At 48.5% G+C, this 17,449-nt stretch overlaps 1 protein-coding gene across 1 annotated transcript in view; it reads left to right on the top strand.

Annotated features, from left to right (window-relative positions):
• The first annotated feature begins 10,031 nt into the window (after positions 1-10,031).
• Positions 10,032-17,449, top strand: part of ZFHX3 (zinc finger homeobox 3) — a 304,460-nt gene continuing 297,042 nt past the window's right edge. Inside the window, exon 1 of the mRNA XM_074200227.1 lies at positions 10,032-10,100. The gene's annotated coding sequence lies outside the window, so the exon portion shown is untranslated. The remainder of the gene's footprint in view (positions 10,101-17,449) is intronic.

Genomic DNA, 17,449 nt, shown 5'->3' with positions numbered 1-17,449 from the left:
CAGAAGTAAAAATGAATAGAGAGGATGAAGCAGCATGAGCTCTGTGACAGTCAGTGGAGGGGGGAAGAATTTCAACACCCAAGAGCACCCCTCATTTATTGTGACAAATGCTGAGAACTAGAAGCCTAGGGGAGAAAAAAAGGAGGGAGAATGTGGATTGTAGATGAGGTAGGAGAGAGCAAGAATGAGAAGAGGCCCATGGTGAGCATACAACACAGTTCAAGTTGGCAGAGAGCCCTTTCTTGAAGAATGTAAGTTTAACCTTTAGCATTCAAGTGTCTGGGCTTAAGTGTCGTTATGAGCAATACTGTGCTTCGGCAGCTTCCCCTGGATTCTGGAAGAGGGTTCTGGATAGATCCAGCAGCTTTTCCTTTCCTTCTCTAGCTGACTTGGGGGGGAGGGGAGGAGAATAAAGGAGGGGGATGAAGGAGAGAGGGGGAAAGAAAGGAAGGAAAGAGGGAGGAGGAAAGGAGGGAGAGAAAGAACAGGAAAGAAGAAGAGGGAGAGAAAGAGAAACAGACAGAAATAGAGACAGAGAAGACACAGAGACAAGCATAGAGAGACAGACAGAAATACACACACCCCCACACACACAGAGACAGAGAGAGAGAGACAGAGAGAGACAGAGAGAGAGAGAGAGACAGAGAGAGACAGAGAGAGACAGAGACAGAGACAGAGAGAGAGAGACAGAGTCAGTCTCACTGCAGACTCCTGAATTTCTGCTAAACAGCATCCTTTGCAATGTAGTCTTATCTGGGTTGCTGTTTCTCTGTGTGTCTGTGGCCAGGAGGACCACAGTGGTCCCTCCTGCTCCTAATCTTGGCTCTTCAAATGCAATTCAGAATTGCCTACTAATGATCGACTGAGACACCCAGCAGGCAAGCCCGGGGTCCCTGCACACCCTGCAACCCAAAGAAGCTGCGCCTAGCCCTGGGCCAGGTTTTGTTAGCTCCCTACTCACTCCCCTCCCTTAGGGGACTCAGGTCAGCCAGGAAGGCCAGGCTACTTGTGGAGTGTCAGGTGGTTGCGATGCAGGAGCTCAGAGTGCTCGCGAAGGGGACTTTTCCCACTCCTGTCTGAGAGCCAGGGTGATGAGCCTCACCTCCCGCATTCCCCGGCCTCCTGGTTCAGGACCCCGGTGCCCCAGGGCAGAAGCGGCAGCTGGTGGATTTCTGCCGCTTAGAGAGCCTCGGGCAGTGATAGCAGGGAGAGGATATTTGTTGAATGAGTGGAAGAATGAATGAATGAACGAATGAATGAACGAACGAATGAATGACTGAACGAACGAACGAATGAATGAATGTCCCAGCCACAGCGAGCCTGAGGGAAAATGTCTCTTCACCTCAGCCACCTGGGGGGTGAGGGGGCAAGCGGAGAGGAAAGCGGCAGACTTCTCCCAACCAGCTGTTCAATGGGGGAGAAGAGTGTGTAGCTTAAAGTGGGAGAATTCTGGTTATTTTCCTTGCTTTCGGCCTGAGGAGGGAAACAGGGCCCTCGGGGAGGGTGGGTTTCTGGGTGGTTACTGAGGAGGGGGAAGAAAAGTAGGAAATCTCTGCAGTCATGTCCCTGGCTCCCCAAGGCCCTGGGGGCCAGGGTGCTGGAACCAAGGTAACCTTGGCTTTCTTGGCTGGGGCGCTGCGCACGCCTCCGGATAAGTATCTGGCGACCAAGGCGATGGTCTCCAGTAAGGTCTCCCCTGAATCGCTCCCCCAAAGCTTCTCCCTTTTGGAGGTGGGGAGGGGGGGGAGTGCCATAAGGAAAATGTCAGAAAAAAAAAATTAAGTAGGGTCCATTTGGGCCATGAAGTTTGGAGAGTTTGTGTTTGGTGTGTTGATTTCAACAACTAAAAAAACTCCTTCAAAATACTCCCCTTTCGGGGTGTGTGCGTTTGTAGACTATGCAGAGCAGCTGGAAAATTGTGTAGCCGGAGAAAAGTGAAAAGGACATTTTCCGTATCTCGGATCCGAAGGAGTCTAGAGATCTAAACAACCTGTAGCTGCCCCGCCTGGCCCCTGGAGGTATCTGGGGGTGGGGGGTGGGATGGGGTGAGGTGAGGAAGGGAAACATGTTACAGATCAGAAGTTGGAAAGGTGGGTCAAGGTTGGGGGGGGGGAGCAGCCAAGGTCCTGTGCCCGCTTCAGCTGAAGGAGTCTGGGGACCACAGGGGCTCTCTTTGTGGGAAGGATGAGTGGTCCCAAAGGTCACCCCAATTCCATCACGATCGAGGGCATCAGTGGGCTCCCGGCCGCCTGCTTTCTAGATGAATGGGATCTGGGCGGCGCTGCTCCTCGCGCCTCCGAGTTCCCCTTCGTCAGAGGGGTGTCGTCTGGAAGTTCCCCGTCTGCGCCCTCACCCCACCAGCTGCCCTCCACGCAGGTATTTTTACTAACCGCGCCTTCGGAATTTCGCGGGATCCGCTCCCAGGAAGATCCGATGCTCCCTTTGCCTATTCCTGAGGATAGAAAATAAACGAATCGGGAGATTACTGTCTGAGAAAATAATCTCTTCGATGTTGTTCGTTGCTCTAAATTCTTCTTTGATTTTTCCTTTTCTTTTTTTTTAGCTTCATTTGTAAAAGAGGGAAAAAAAAGTTGGTGTGGGTCCCTAAAACACTGTTTCTCTTTTTAAAAAAAAACCTGAGATGCAGTTAGATTTACTTTAGATATTTTCTTGGGGTAGAGGGAAGGAAATGGGATGGAAAGGACCATCAGCAGATTTTTTTTTTCATTTGTACAAATTTCACTGAATTGGGAAAAGACACACGGGTGCGCACATATGGACTGGGAAAGGGGGGAAAGACCCCACCGATTTCCCTCACTCTAGAGGGGTTTTTTCCCTTAAAGAAAAAATCTGTTGGATCCAGTTATTTCTCCAGAAGAAACACACATGTCTCCCAAGAATATGTACAAGGATAGATCTCTTTTTACATTTCTCAGCAATAAAGGTATTCAATTCCCTGTCCATTAAACAATACATGCCTACAAGAAATGCAGACATCTGGGTGGAATTGCTCAGCAGTGCATCTCTCCATTATCAGCTCTGCTGCCTTTCTGCCTCTCAGCAATGAAATGCCACCCTTGGCATCTCTCTCTCTTCCATCCAAAGTCCTTCGCGAGACGTCCATGTGTAAATGGGCACCAGGTTTCAGGTTGCCCCAGTGTCTCCCAACCCCCCAGCCCATCCACCTGCTCTCAAATTCGCTTGGTGACACTCGCATGGGTCCCTTACCTCTCCCTGGCAGCCAGGCGCCCTGTCCTTGCTCACTTCCCTAAGTTGTGCCCTTTGAAATCCCCCAGCTACGAATCTACTGCGCTTCAGTTGCTAACTTCGTTCGGGAGGGAGGTTTTTCCTCCCTTTCCTTCCTCTGCCTCGGGTTTCAGATTTGGTGCCAACACACAAGTGACTAGAACGAAAATCAGAGCCAAGGGCTTGCTGAGGGTGAGGGTGAGGGCGACTGGGGCACAGCACAGCCTCTCACCTGCCCCAGCTCCCCAGCCCTCATTGCGGATTTCCATGGCAAAAGAGGAGCAACCGAGAAATGGGCAAATTCCGCGCAATTGCCTATTTTGCCCCGCATTTTCACAATATGCGCTGTATTAACAAATGAAGGGATGCCTGGATCATTTGGAACTATTTCAAGGACTTTGGCGAGCCAAGTTGGGTGTTAATTCTTTAGAGGTCTTTGCTGCTAAGGACTGAGATCTAACATCTAAATCTACATCTCCAGAGAGCTAGATACACACACATCTGTGTCTTCCATCCATGTGGAGTGACCCGGCGTAGTAGGAGCTTGTGGTCTCTTTTGAATTAGTAGTTCAAAAAAAAAAAGGGTGGTGGTGGTGGTGGTGGGGGTGAGGGAGATTATCCCCTCCCCCTTAGCCCCAGGGATGGATCCTCCCCGGATTCAAGCGGCCAATTTGGTTTGATTTCAGAGATCTGAAGAGTCTCCTTGGGTTTTAGGGGCGGCCGTCTTAGGACAACTGTTCTCCACTTTTTTTGAGGGCCAGCTGATGAGTGTTTCTTTCTGCCCCAGCGTCAGAAACTGTAATCAGTGGGAATCTCCCTCACCCCAAACAACTGCAGAACAAGGCAAAACTACACTCCCGTGGGGCGTCCTCCCCCCAAGCCGGGAACTCCAACCTAAGGGAGCGGGGAGCTCCCCCAGTCCATCTGCCTTCTTTCTCCCTCCCAGCTCCGCCCCCTTCCCCCTGGGTTCTGTCTGCAGTCGCCCCTCTCTCGGGAGTTGGCTTATTTCGAGCCAGTTTTCTCCAGAAAACTCCTTTTTTCTTTAAGCAACTTTCCCAAGGAGATCTCGTGCTCAGGGCTCGGTCCTGCAGTGTGTGTGGCTGAATGTCGCTCTGGATCCAAGTCCACAGCCCGCCCTGCAGCGTGGAAACAGTCGCATCGGGGTGCGCCCTGGCATCCCCGGGCATCCTGGGGGCCAGGGCGCCCTCCCAGCCCCCCTGCACCCCACCCCGTCCCCGTGGGTCCTGCAGAAGCCCAGGGGCGGGATGGCCGCCTGGCACATCGCCCTTTGCAGTGAAATGCCAGAGCAAGCAGGACCTATTTGCTTTGCATTAGTCCGAGTTGGGGAAGTAGCTCGATAAAGTCTTCTGCAGGCCGACGCGTTTGGGGGAGAGCTCCTCATCAGCCAGTGGAGTGACAGGAGGCAAACAAGATGAGCGGGGGGCGCCTTCCGGGCCCCCTCGGCAGAGGCGACCCAGGAGCCCAGGATCTGCCGGGCTTCCAGGCTGGGTGGGAGCATCTCCAGGCAGGCTCACACTTCCCTAACTTTATGGAAGACACAGACACACAGACACACACAGACACACACACACACAGACACACACACACACACACACACAGACACACACACACACACACACACACACACACACACACACACACACACACACACACACACACACACACACACACACACACACAGCCCCAGCTCCAGATCTATAGGATCGGGCAGGTTGGGGAGCCAGGTTCTTGGTGCTTTCCTGCGGGCGAGTCCAGGATAAATAACTGTAGGGCAGAGGGACCATGTTTGCCCCCCTGCGCTCAGACTGGTTGCACCCCGATGGGGAAGGGGAACTGTTCGATTTGGTCGGATGCCACTCCTGGATTCTGGGGGCGCAGGGGGCGGCCGGATCGCAACTGCCTAGCCTGATTCTATTTCTCTCTGTCTGTCTCCTCTGTTTCTCTGCCTCATCTTCTGCCATTTCCAGAGGCAGGAGAAAGGTGTCGAAGGACTTGACCCTTAAATCAGAGCTGCCTGCGGCTGGACCCAGCTCTGGGAAGAAGGCTGCCCCGTCCTCTGGCTTTGCAGCTTAACCCTTTAGACTCCTCGCAGCAAAGGGCAAGAGCGGAGGTGCCTTTGACCCTAGCCCTGCCAGCAAGCCCCCCCCCCCCCACCTCGGCTCTTTGGATCACTCTCAGAGCCCACAAAAGGACAGGACTGGAGAGCAGGGAGCGGGGGACACTGGACCGGCCCGCTCCCAGAGCCAGAGGAATCACAGGGAGTTGCCGAAATGAGGGATGTTTGGTTTGTGTTAACTACCCAGACAGATGCACTTCAACATGTTTGCATTTATGGGATCCATATGTTGTAACCCAGCCACACATCCATCCACACAATAGATCCCAGATAACAATGCCAAGTCAAAAAGGTAGAAGGTATTGTTCTAGGAGAGGTAACCATTCTGACATGTAGCTGCCACTATCCAGCTATATTGAACAGGGACTTTCCACCCCTTCCTGCTCCTACATATGTGTGTGTGTGTGTGTGTGTGTGTGTGTGTGTGTGTGTGTGTGTGTTTCCTGCCCCCTGCGAAAGAAACCTCAGGGTCCAGGAGGTAGGATCTTTCTTCCCCTCGACCTTCCTCTATCTCCTCTCCCCCCCCCCCTTTTTTCAGACTGACCCATTGCATCTCTAGCCTTTGGACCCCATGATCTCCCCCTCTCCCTATTGCATTCCATCCCCTGAAGATTACAGGGGAGCAGATGATTATTCAGTATCAGCCATTATTCGAGTCTTCCTGATTAGACCCAACATTTCTATTTTATCTTTTCAAGGAAAGGAAGCTACAAACATATCTAAAAATACAAACAGTCACACATGGATGTTACATAGAACAAGTACCATGCCTTTATTTGTATGTATATATATGTGTATATATATATATATATATATATATCCATATACAGCTTATAGACCCATCTAAAGACATACACAGGAATATTTACAAATTTTCTTTTTTCTGTGTGTGTATATCTCTCTTCATGCTAGTCTATACATTCATTTGAGAAATAGGTTGAAAAAGATACAAATGAATGCAATATTTAGCATACACATAGCACATTTCCTACATTCTGTGAACATTTTAAAAACTGATTGCCTAAAATATCCTTCCCACTTGCCAGATAAATGCCAGATTTAAATTCTGAATTCCTTGATTTTTTTTTAATTTTTAAAAGTAAATTAATCTTTACAACATGCTGGATAATCACCTAAGCATTATTCAATCATATAAGCTTAGTACCTCTCCTCCATATAACAAATTCACTCAGTAAAATTAGCATAAGTATTTACCAGATTAAGCTGGCATTTTCTTTTCTATATTGAAACATAACATACATTTATGTCCAGATTTCTCAAAATAACCAACACCAATGGAGACACTAGTTTTTTCTGGTTCCTTTTATATAAGAAAATAAAATGCAAGCTCAATTCTAGTTAGCAAGGCTTTCTTGGTAGATACTATTTACATTTTAAATCGAAAATAAATAAATGCTGTTTAAGAGACTTTCTATCTTTAAAAACAGAGATTTAATTCTACTCCATTCTTTAAAAAAAACTAGCAAATTTATGAAGGTTCATGAAGACAAATAAAGATAAAAAAATATACACATATTCCTGAGGTTCTAAACAGTTTTCCTTACCTGACATATTACGAAAAAATTCAGACACACCAGGCTCCCTTCATTCAGCTACATTTTACACTGACCTGCACTTTGGGCTGAAAGAAAAAAACGATTAGCTGTTGCAAATGACAATTTTAAATAATAATCAGAAACCGGGCAAACTAAAGGTAAAATATACAATGTTTACAATAAAGATAAATATTTATTTAATCAAAGTAGAGGTTGTGTTTGGACTGGAGGAATGTTTCATCCTTCCTTTAAAAAAAAAGCCAAGAAAAGAAAAAAGGCAGAGGCTTGGCAGCCTCCTGGAGATCCCCATTGTCCAGGGCTATAGAGAGTCCCAGAATGGCATTAACCTCACAAAAGGCACATTGTACAGGGGACAAAAAAAGCCCCTTCTTCTACAATAACTTTTAGCTTTTTTATTTTTAGAAAATGACAAAGGTTTTGCAAGCAATGACTGGTGAAACCTGTAGCAAGACAGGCTGGACTTGGCTTTATTGATCAGCTGTCCCGCATAGAAAAGCAGCTAGGAAAGTTTGAATGGTAACTCGGATTTGGCTCACAGAGAAGAAACCCTCAATTTTTCTAAATGTATTTTTTTTCCTAAATAAAAACAGCATTATTCCCAGAGTGAGTTCAGAAGGGCTACATGAGGTAACCCTGAAAACTCCTCAATCTTCCCCTCCCCTGGACTTTTAATGAGAGACTTCATGCACTTAAGATCACTGGGAAATCTCATAAAATTAAGCATCAGATTCTAATCAAACAGGTTTCACTATTAATCCCCCAATTCATTATAAAATAAGTTAGCAATAAAACTAGACCATGGCAAAAAAAAAAATACCAAGAAAAGTTAGTTATAAAGCTTTCCTTTTCCTAATCAATGCTACATAGTTTGCTAACAAAACCTTTAGTAACACAAATTTTATGTTTGTTTGCAGTTCATTTAAAGTGTAAATTGCATTTTATTTTTTTTCTGGATATCATAATCCCAACGTTACTAATTCATATTTAGGACTTATATAAATACATACTTGTCATTAAAAAATCTATTGCAGCAGCAGTGACGCTGAGGTGAGAGAGAGAGAGAGAGAGAGAGAGAGAGAGAGAGAGAGAGAGAGAGAGAGAGAGAGAGAGAGAGAGTTTCTTGTTCTTCGTTTGTTTGCTTGCTTTTTGGAGGTACTGTACACCAGCCTAAGTGATGGCTTTGATGTGCTGGGAGCAGGTACAGTAGCAGTATCCCTGGCTGCTGCCTTTGATTTCAGAGATCTCCTTTGGGCTCTGTTGGGATGTGCAGCTCCTAGTCTTTATCTGAAATCTATCCCTTCATTTCAAGCCCTTTGGCTTCCAGACTGCTCCAAACTCTTGGAGGTAGCTGTAAGACTTTTTTTTTTTTGGTGGGGTGGGGTGGGGTGGGGTGGGATGAGAGGGAGGGAGGGGAAAGAGATTAGAGGAGGGGGATGTTATAAGCCCCCCCTCCTCTTTCTACACTATAGATCTCTCCCCACTACTTAAATACATTGCCTTGCCTTTCTTAAAAAATTTAGTCTAAAATCATTTTTCACTGCCTTCACTACATCCCTGTTTTTGATGGCAAAATAGCTCTGTGCTCTGAAAACATCTGCTTTCCAGGCTTTACACACAAAAATTGATTTTACTTTTCTCCTAAGTCCAGAAAGGTTAAAAAAAAAAACTTGTACTTGTTTCCAACTGCAACTTTTTCCCCTTCGTCTCCCCCTTTTTTCTCCTACTTCCTCCCTTCTCCCCTTTCCCCACTAACTCCATTTAGTTTTATTCACTTCTCTCTTTTTATTTCTTCTCACCCTTACTCTCTCCCTCTCTTCCCAAAGAGCTGGAGAAGATTTCATCTTATTTCTGAAGGCAAGCTTAACATCTGATTTTTTTTTTCTTTTTTGGTCCAATCTATGGAATATATAAAAGTGGCTCCATTTGGAAAAAAAAATTCATCCTCTTTCTGGGGGGGGGGGGGATTTTTTCCCTCACATTTTCTTGAGAGAATCTCCTCGATATGCACTTGAAAGTGTCTTTCTCTGCGTCTCTGATACTTGTCTACGCTTTCATTGAAACCCAGACATTTAACTGTCCCCCCCCTTCCCGCCCCCCCTTTTCCTCCTGTCTTACTTTCTTCCTATTTAATCTCAGCATCCGCAGCTGCACGGGGGGAGGGGAAGAAAGGGAAGGAAAAAGGAAGAAAAAAAGAAAAGAGGAAAAAAAAGGAAGAAAAGGGGAAAAGAAAAAAAAAAACAAAAAAAATCTAGTTATAAAAAATCCCAGGCTGGCTCCCATTGTTGCTTCTCTGCATCTCAGCCCTGCGTGTGTGCGAGTGTGAGTGTGTGTGTGTGTGTGTGAGTGTGTGTGCGCGTTTTTAATACATGCATAAACTTTTGGAGCCTCTCTCCCTCTTCCCGGTCTCTTCTCCCATCCTCTCTTCCTGCTCTCCTTGCCCTGCTCATCACTTTCCCCTGGTTTTTTTTCCCTTCCTCCCCTCTGCCTCCCTCCGCCTCCCCCTTTTCTTTTTTGCTGAATCTTATTGATCCAGAAGGTGGCTAATTAGCCCTTCCCGTCGTGCCTGGGTAATGAAGCACATGCGCACTGAATTAATCACAGCCATTTTTTGCAGGAAACTAATTAGCAGAATAAAGATCCAAAGACTTTTTTTTCTTTTCACTCATCAGCTCCCACTTCCAGCGCGTCCCCTCCGACCGCTGCAGCCACCGCCGCCACCGCCGCCGCCGCCGCCGCCGCCGCCTCCTCCCGGCCGCCGCCGCCGCCGCCGCCGCCGCCTGCTTTGCATCCCAATTACCGCCTAGAGCCGCCGCCGCTCCTCGTCGGCGGCCCCTGCCCGCTCGGGGGGCTGCCAACTCCCCACCGACCATGCTGCTCGGCGGCAGCGGCGGCGGCGGCTCGGGCTCCCAGGCTGAGGCTGCCTCCCGCCCCGGGCTCCGCCGAGCGCGCTCCCCCGCCGCCGCCGCCGCCGCCGCCTCTGCCTCCTCCGCCTCCGCCGCCGCCGCCCCCCGCCAGCCGCTGCCGCTGCCGCTGCTGCCTTGATGGGATCTGCAGCCCGAGCGCCTCTGGTCGGGATTCCGAGCGCCCCCAGCTCCCGCCGCCGCTGCAGCCGCCGCCGCCGCCGCCGGACCACCAGCCGCGTAAGTGCCAACTTTTCCCGTGCCCTCGCGCCGGAGCCTCGGCCCCGGCTCCCGCTCCGCCTCCGCCGCCGCCGCCGCCGCCGCTCGCCCCGCGCCGCCCGGCGCCCGCCCCCCGCGCCGCTCGCCGGGCCGCCTTGGCCGCGGCCCCCGGGCCGGTGCCGGCCCCGCTCCGCTCCGCCCGCTCCCGCCCCCCCACCCGCCTGCAAACTTTCTCTTTCTCTTCTTCTTCCTCCTCCGGCCGCTCCCGCTCCTCCCCTCCCCCCGCCGGCCGGCCGCGACCCCCCGGCCCCGGCCCCGGCCCCGGCCCGGCCCGAGCCCGCGCGGCCGCCGCCAGCCGGAGCCGCCGCCAGCCGGAGCCGCCGGCCCCGCGCCGCCTCGGCTCGGCTCGCCTCGGCTCGGCTCGGCTCGGCTCGGGGGCCCGCGGGAGGGCACGGCCGGGCAGGGCCGGGCCGGGCCGGGCAGGGCGCTCCGGCCGGGCGGGCGCCCAGACAAAGGCCCGGGCGGCGGGGCCCCGGGCCGCCCCCTCCCCCAGGCCCGGCGCGGCGCCGCGCGGCCGGCCGGACCTCTACCTGCCGCCGCCGCCGCCCGGGCCCCGGCGCCGGGGGAGGCCGGCCCTGCGCGCCCCGCGGCCCCGGCCCGGAGCCGGCCCCCGGCCCGGAGCCGCTCACAGGTGGATCGGGACCGGCCTGTGCCCGCGGGCCGCCGCCCCGAGCCGGCCGAGCCCCCGCGCCCCGCGCCCGAGGCGGCTCCAGGGCCGCGGGGTCCTGCCCCCAAGTCGGGGCGCCGGGGCCCGTGCTCCCCGGCCTCCGCCGCGCCGCAGCGCGGACCGGGACTCGCTTTTCTTTGCAGTTTTGGACACTTTTTCTTTCCAAACATAAAAAACAAAAAGGGGGGGCTGCGAAGAGCGTTTTCAGAGCGCGACCCCCAATCAGCGCCGGCCGGGAGGGCGATCCCGACCTCCGCATGCACTTGGCAACATTCTCATTCTCAGACCTTTGAGGAGAAAGATTTTGAGGTTGATTTGCTTTTTTTTTTTTTAAAGTCTCCCCCCCCCCCCACCTCTTCCCCTCATCTTTTGAGAAAGTAGCCAGGAGCGGGCGAACTTGTTTCCTGAGCATCTCGAAGGGGAGCCTCGCAGATGGGAAAAGGGGGAGAGATGGATCAGAATCTGCATAATCAATAGGGCAATGTGCTGAAATCGTGTACCTACATTTACAGTAAATTTCTCGCAGATCTGCAGGGTGGGTGCTCCAGGGGCTCCCCCCCCCCATTGTGGATTTAATTGCAATCCTAGCAAACTCCAGCCCTCTGGAACTGCTGCTATATTGTCTCATTTTTAAAAATGACTTTATTTGACTGCCAGGCTGAGTGTCTGTTCTGCTGGTTAGTGTGCCAGGGCCGGTGGGCTTCTTGGGCATTTAACAGCCCGGGAACTTTATGGATTAGAGGAGGCTAGTGTGGGGAGGGTCCTAGGTGGAGAGGACGCTCGCTTGGATGTTCAATTAATGACACTTTATGGGCCTTCCTCTAAGGTAAGACCAGATTTCTCTAACTTAGAGATGGTACAGCACCAGAGACTGGGAACCACGAGATAGTCTCCCTCTTCCCCCTCCCCTCCTTTCTTGCTGGGTGCCCCCTCCCCACCTCGGTGCCTGCATGCTCTGATGCAGACGCTGCTGGAGTCAGTCCTGAGATCTTGGTGGGTAGCTGAAGTCCTCCTAATCGGAGCTGGGGTCTGAAATAGAATAGCAAATGGTGCAGGAGGAATATTTCGTAAAAAAGGTGCATCCTTCAGTTTTGAAAGGGGGGCCGGGAGAGGTGTGGATTTAAAAAAAACAACCCTCCTGTAGGCAGCTTAGTAACCCCTTCCTTCTCTGGCTGTGCCCCTTCCTTGCCAGCCTCTCCCCAGCCCCCCAGTTTTAAGGTTTTAATTACTTAATGTTAAAATGCTTATCTAAATATTTGCAAACGCTCTTTCCTATTGATTCTTCTGAATAAACTGTTCTGCCCTACTTCAGACAGTAGACAATTCATGAACTTTTTAAACATATAAAACCCACTGAGTAATATTCTTGTGTGCATTTCTGTTTATATGTGTACCTTACGAGTTACAGTAAATTTTTTTTTGAGGGGGGTTGGTGGTGGTAGTGGAAGAAAATCTTCATTATCTGTGACTTCTCCTTCCTGAGGCCAGAAAAGGGTATTTCTTTCAGTGCTATGATTGAAGCAGCTCCTATGGATATGTCTTATGTCCACACAGGCAGAGTGTGGGTATGTATAGATGTCGTGGGTCTGTATGCATAGGCAAGTCTTGTTTTTTCCTCTCACCCTTGTTGTGATAGGGAGCAGTTTTTGCAGGGACTTGGTGACTCCCTCCTTAGGGTCACATTGAGTTCGAATCTGAGTGAAGGTACAGGAATCCTGCAATGGGGAAATAAAAGAATAGAGAGAATGGGGTCAAGTCAGCAGCTTAGAGGCCAAAACCCCTACAGCTGCTTTCATTTTATTTTTTGTGTGTGTTTATTTTTGGCTTCCCCAAGCATGTTACAAATTGCAGCCTCCTCTCTCAGGTGTTTTACTCTATAGTTTAAAGCACCCATACCCTGGCGCCCACAATTTATTCTTAACAACAACCCCCCCAACACACACACACACACACACACACACACACACACACACACACACACATTACAATATCCAAAACAACAGAGAAGGAAGGGTGAAAACCCCCTACTGAGTTCAGGCAAATAAGGTTGGGTCTCCATATCCTATTACAAAGCAGCTTTGAATATGCAAGACATCACACAAGACCAGTTATTCCAGTTACAACAAACTATTAAAAAAAAGAAAAGAAAAGGCATGTTTAGATGGTAATTTGTTAGTACAAGAAAAAGGATACCCCATAAAGCTGCCTTTTTCCCTTTGCTCGTCTTAGACTTCAGCAACCCTTTTCAGATTGGTCCAGCATATTTTAAAAAATGAAAATCTTTTGAGTTTGCAAGATCGCTGCAAGCAACACATTTTCTGTATTTTTTTTCCCTTTATCTTGGAGGAGAGTTGGCAGGGATTCTGTGGTTTGCAGTTACACAATGTGTTATCATGTTTTTAATCACTAAATCATTGCAGTGGTTATAGATTTACAGTCTTGGGGTATTACAGAGAGAAGCAACGGCGGCTATGTCTCTCAATATATATACTTTTAAATTACACCAATGTAAACTGAGGGCAGCAGCTGTGAATATGGTCAACAGATTCCATTTTTCCCCTTTGTATGCTTCAGTTCTCTCTCCCCTGGATAATTGTTTTTCTTCTTATTGCTTAAAGTAAAGAAAGTTAATTTCATATTTTTTTTTTTGGCCCTTTTCTACTCCGATTCCTTTCAAGCTTAATGTTCTCCTGCAACCCCCCCCCCCCCCAGTAGTGTGTCTATGATTTGGGGAGGGGGTGGAGATGGAGATACTGAATTGGTTGACTCTAACCCCAGTTGAACTTCAAACTGCTGAAATAGGAATTGGGGATCAAATATTGTAGCAATCCCATACTCACTTAAAAAAAAAATCAGACCTTTTCTCTGGTGTACAGACTGGCCTCATGTATTTGGGAGTCATCTATGATTTGCCAGGGAGAAGGGGATGGGGAGGGGGGCAGCGTTGGGAAGCCAAGAAGATAAACTCAGGGTCCTTGCTAGCAGTAACCTAGTATGTCCTGTCCACTCGACCACTTTTTCAGCTTCTGTTTTTCATATTATTATGTAACAGAATCTTTGGCAGCATTAAAAATTCAGTATTACAAGCTGATTGTAATGCTGCCTCATTAGGGAGCGCTGTCTGGTCCTATATTAAGTGAAACCCAGAGCCTAGCTTTTAGGTTATAAACACCAATAAATATTAAGTATCAGCAAAGGGGAGAAATGTCAGCTGAGCTTTTGGCCTCTTCCTAAGGCCCCTTCCCCTCCCCCTCCCCCCAACTGTCATCTGTTTTCTTGTTGGGCTTCTGATGTGTCGACTTTTCAATGACATTTTTAGGAAGGCTGTTTATAGAGTTATCTTGTATACACAAAGGGTTAGGAGTTTGTTTTGTTTTGATCTGTCTTAAACAGGTCCTCTGCTTCGCTGATGTCATTTCCGTTCATATTTGAGTTGCTTATTGTGCCTCATCACTTATTCCCTATGGTCCCTACCCCCAGCTTGAGCCTCTGCCTCCCCCCCCCCCTTGGGGACAGGGGCAAGGAAAGTCCTGGGTTCAGAGGCTGAAGGCCCAGCGGCTTTTCCCCCCCCCCCCCCAGGTTGGCCAGTTCTGGAAGGGACTCCCCGTCTTAGGAGCCGGTGAAACCCTCAGACAGCAACTTTCTGTGGCCTGTCCATGGAACTGCAGTGGCAGGCGCTGATTCATCTAGATTTCCTTTTCTTCTCTCCTCCCTTCCCTACTCCCCCACCCTCTCTCATCTCTCTCTCTCTCTCTCTCACTCTCTCTCTCTCTCTATTTTTTTTTTTTGGCCTCTAATATTTCCCCCTGTTGTCCATCTCTCACTCCCCCCCACCTCCACCCCCCAAACTTCTAATGACCACTTCGATTCACTTGCAAATCTGAAGCTGGCATTAGTGGACCTCGTGCTGAGAAAAGAAGAAAATATTTCAAGGCGGCCCCCTCCCCCCAACCTCTTATTCCTGGGCTGCATCTCCACTTGAACATTTTTCTAAATGTTTTTTCCCCCCTTCCTATCCCTGGGTCAATTGACTCTTCCTTTGTAGCTCTAGAGCCAATTCTGATGTTCCTCAAAATACTCAGTCTCTCCCCCCCCACCCCAAAGCAAGCAACACACACACACACACACACACCCTCCTCTTGTTCTCATGTAAATTTGCCACTGGAAACCAGAACAGAAAAATTCAGAAGGAAAAAAAAGTGGATTTGGAGGTTGTAGCTTTGGGGGGGGCTTCCCCCCTTCTTCTCCCCGATCGTCTGGTAAGAAGGAAGAAAGAGAAGAGCAATAATTAGGAAGTTCACTTAGCTGGCTTCTCCCCCAAGCAAGACGGGGTGAAAAATGAAGCAGCAGCGTTGACACTTGGCTTGATGTGAAAACCCAGGGTGACCTCTCCCCCCTTCCGTGGCCCTGGCCTTTTGTTCTTGGAGAACTGAGCTAAGGTGTTTTTTGCTCAGACCAAAGGCATCTCGAAAAGAAGTCCCCTCGTGTGCTCATCCCCTTTGGATGGCCTTCTCACGGTTATTGTCAGGGCAGACTCTCCCAAACAATTGCTTCAGGGAGACACAAAAGCAAAAACATTTGTCCTGGGTTTGGGTTTTTTTTTTTAACCCCTTTGTTTTTAGAGGGTTTTTTTTCCCCTCCCCAATCCATTCTTTAAATTTCACAGTTCCTATTTGTCTCCAAAGAGCCAAACGAAACTGCATTGAAACAGATTTTACCGTAGGCCTGACTGCCAACAGAAATCGAAATCCCAAATTATTGACTTGAAATTTTCTCTCGGTGTTTTTTTTTTTAAGTCTGCTCTTTTCAAAAGTGAAATGTAACATACAGTATTGAGGGGAAAAGGTAGCAAAGAGATGATCTGATCTGGGAAGGTGGGGGTTGGGAGGTTCTGGAGGAAGTGTGGTTCTACCTTTTTTTTTTTTTTGGTGTCATCTCTTTCCCACTCCCCCCAATCTTGGTCTTGGATGTTTGGCAGCAAAGAATTACTAGGCAACAAGAGCTTAAATCAAATTCCTGATTTTACTGTTCATATGAATCGTGCTTGTGGTATTTAATTATGAATGTGTTAACCCATGTTTCATGTAAGGCGGAATGGTTGGTACACATTAGAGAAGAGGTAAAATTTCTGGTCTCGTGTTTTGATTTTTAAATAGGCTATATTGAAAGAGTTAATAACTCCCTCCCACTTTGGTGCAGCCTTTCCCCTTTCCCCTCCCTCCAAGCTTCCTTCTCTCCACCTAGGTCAGTGGCTTCCATCAGGCCAAGTGTAAATAGATGTCAGACTGGGGAGAGATGGGCCCTGAACAAAGCAGAAGCCCAACTCAGAGTCCCCTTTCCCCTAAACTACTCCGCTAATAAATGGGTGCCCAATGGGATACTACTTAACTTAAGGGGCTTACTGCTTTGTCGTTAAAAATTCCTAATTTGAACATTTTTCTAACACAAATGGAAAAAGTGCCCCAGTGAATAGAAAAATGAAGGGTTCTGAAATTTTGTAGGGATGATTCAGTTTGCCCTCTACCATGTCAGAAATCATTTCACATACATGTATACATATGGACGTGCAGTCTAGGCACATACCTACACATGTGTTTATTTGTGCGTAAATGCACACACATATCTATGCATATAATTTTATTTTTCACTTAAACCTTTTAAGACTAATCTCCTTGGACGTTTCTAATTCTTGGGCCTCATTATTCAAAAAAAATTGTTCTGAAAACACTTTAAGATCAAATAACATCTTCTTTCTGGGGGTCTCCTCTTTGTTTTGAAGAAGGGTTGAGGGGGGTCAGTATGGGTAAATAAACCAGATGACAATGTTCTTTTGTAGTGAATTATGGTTTTCAACACCTAAAATCATCTACAATTTGGATGGGGAGGGAAAATTAACCCACAGAATTAACATGGCCACAATAGATGGAGACATTGAAGTTGTTTTTTTTTGTTTTGTTTTGTATCAGGGGAATGTGAATCAAAACATCTGTATGTAGGCCTTAGCACACCAGCCCCTAATGGTTCTGAAGGAGCTGTTGTGGTCTGCTGTGTGGAAAATCTACATTCTGGAGAATGCCTAAAGGGACTGGGGTTGTAGATCATACCAGGTCCCTAAATATAACTGCCTAAGCATAATGGGGTGAGCTGAGGGCAAGGAGGGAACCTCAGCATTTGAGGATTTGGGGGAGTGGGTTTTGTTTTTTTGTTGGATTTTTTTTTTTTTTGCCCGTTTCTGGTTTTTTCTCTATTAGAACCCCGGTGCTATTTAAGCACTTGTTTTAAAAATCAATGTGCCCATACAATTTGAGGAAAGAGGATTTGCAAGAATAAATATGTAGAAACTCAGTTGTATTGAAAATACAAGGTTCACATGTCAGAAAGCAGACAACTGTGTCGTTTAGAAATCACACTTGCCTTTGTTAAAGCAAAGAATATTTAGAGGGGTACATACGTATGTGTGTTTGGATGTATATGCTTACACCACACGTCCTTCTATATGTGGAGAGAGGCAGGTCTGGTGTTACAGTTGAGATCAGTGGAATTTAGCAACCACCTTAGCTTCTGAGGCTTTCCTTTGGGTTTGGGAATTGGAAGAGGGGAGGTGTAGGGAAGGTTATGAAGGAAAGGGTTGGGAGGATGGGGA

The sequence above is a fragment of the Macrotis lagotis genome, chromosome 1, assembly GCF_037893015.1.
Source record: "Macrotis lagotis isolate mMagLag1 chromosome 1, bilby.v1.9.chrom.fasta, whole genome shotgun sequence".
NCBI classification, from domain to species: Eukaryota; Metazoa; Chordata; class Mammalia; order Peramelemorphia; family Peramelidae; genus Macrotis; species Macrotis lagotis.
The sequence above is the reverse complement of the archived record's forward strand: the minus strand, read 5'-3'. Positions and strand labels throughout refer to the sequence as shown.